Consider the following 2,194-nt stretch of genomic DNA (forward strand, 5'->3'; position numbering starts at 1 on the left):
GAAAGTTCACATCCAAGGTTAGGAAGGTCGCATTTTTTGTATTAGAAACAGTCATTAATACATATGATAATATCTGAAAGGACTTGTACAAAGTGTAATCCCTTTTTGTAATCCCTTTTGAGAAATTCCAAGAAGCCAATTTGTCTTTTCGTGTTACATTGATTCAAAAATTATGCTTATCTTATGCTTGATATTACCTATTGCCGAATTCTTCAAAATGCCACACGCCAACTAAAAAAGAGGCGTTCAACAAACTGCAATCTGAAAAAGACGCGGCCTGCAGTGCGATCTGAAAAAGATGCACTTCACACGCCAACTTGAAAAAGAGGCGTTCCTCAAACTGCGATCTGAAAAAGATGCACTTCACACGCCAACTGAAAAAGAGGCGTTCAACAAACTGCGATCTGAAAAAGACGCAGCCTGCAGTGCGATCTGAAAAAGAGGCGTTCAACAAGAACACACACTATCTGAGAAAAAAGAGCACCCGAGGAAGAACGATGAGAAGTAAAAGGCATCAATACATGAGCTGTCAAAAGATCTATTCTTTCATTAATGAAGCATCATGTACAGGACAACATCAAAAAATCATGCCCTTCAAAACCAGCCGTAAAAAAATTACAAGTATGTCATTGACAAGTGTATCAATAAGAATTGTCTAAATGAACCAAGCCCCTGATCACATCAGTCGTCGGCTTCTAGCTCCTCCCTCAAAGCTGCAAACTTATCCTCTTCGAGATCGGTTCATCAGGATAGGGTTGAAGGTCGCCATCGAGCGTGATATCCATTTGACTGCAGTTAAAAGACTCTTGAAATCCACCAAGTTTCTCAATTTGAGCCTCACACGTCTTATAGCCCTTGGTGAAAAAGTCAGCAGACTTGATCTCAATAGTAGTCTTGAAAGTGTCCGTCTTCAAGAAGTCGCGGACAACAGCCATACGGGAGCTCGCTAAAATCTGGTGATGCTCTTCCAGTGAAATGCGACCGGCCTGGCCTTCATCAAATCCCTTCTTATGGCCCTCGACCAGCCCGACCTCCTTGCCAGCCTCAAACCCTTCTTTCCGACCTTCTGATAGGGCGACCTCCTTGTCCTTGTTAGCAGCTGCAAGCTCGCCCTTCCAAAACCCGGAGTTTCTCGAGCAAAGTCTGCATCTCCTCCACATGAGCTCGATCCGTTCTATCCCTATCAGCCAGTTGTGCTTGGAGCTCCTTCACCTTCCTATCGGATAAAATGTGGTTTTTGCGATAGGTCGTGCATTTCATGGATAGGCTCCGGAAGAACGTCAATGCCTGCAATATTGATCAAAATTGTTTAGAGTCGAATACCAAAATTGCAGTAAAAAATATGAGATGACTTGTAGCTGAGCATGAACCCCATATTCCTCGACCCTGACGGGATTGTTTGCTACTAAGGAGCTCTGATCATGGAGAGAGGTGAAAGAGTCGTACAGCTCGAAGGACTCCCCTCCTATTTTTGAGAAAAGGACAGAACTAGAAGAGTTGTTCCCCCTCGGAGCCATCCGATCTCCCTTCTGTTCAGACGAATGGGGTTGATCGCCTCTCAGTGCCTCCCTAGTCTCTTCCCAGCAAGAGGCAAGTTGTTCTAACTGCAGAAACCTTTCGCGCTCATCTGCCTGTTCGGCCTTAACTACAGCTTCCTTGGCCATCCTGCTCAATTGATTTGGATCGATGGGACTTTGAGGGTTTCGAAGACCCAGAAGGTTCTGTTGGCTCTTTATCTCTCGCCTCATCCCCATGCCCGTGCTTGTGCGAAGCCCGGTTTCGTTTTTTCTTTTCTCCACTATCTTGGTCGTGCTTCTTAGGTTCACCCCCCTGATCGCCACTCAGATCGTTGAGATTCAGTTCTAAGTCAGAAGAGTTGTATCCGTGCAGAGGAAGAGGGGGGGTCTCCTCGCTATTGACCTGAATAAGATGATGGTCAGCAAGGCTCACAGGCACAGGGGCTCGCGAAGGGGCTTGTATAGGTGAGCTCGAAGGGGGATCTGTAGGAGGTGCGACCTGCTTCCCCTTGGCCTTCATCTTATTTTCGGCCGCCTTCAGCCGTAGAGCGTAACGAGAGCTCATGATTATACTATCTGCAAAACAGAGGTATGTAAGCGAACTCAAATAGAATGATAAGGTAATGCGTCGTACGAGAAAAAGAGATCACCTAAAGACTCTTCGACGTGGAGGGGCG

This window comes from Sesamum indicum, unplaced genomic scaffold, assembly GCF_000512975.1.
Source record: "Sesamum indicum cultivar Zhongzhi No. 13 unplaced genomic scaffold, S_indicum_v1.0 scaffold00213, whole genome shotgun sequence".
Taxonomy (NCBI): Eukaryota; Viridiplantae; Streptophyta; class Magnoliopsida; order Lamiales; family Pedaliaceae; genus Sesamum; species Sesamum indicum.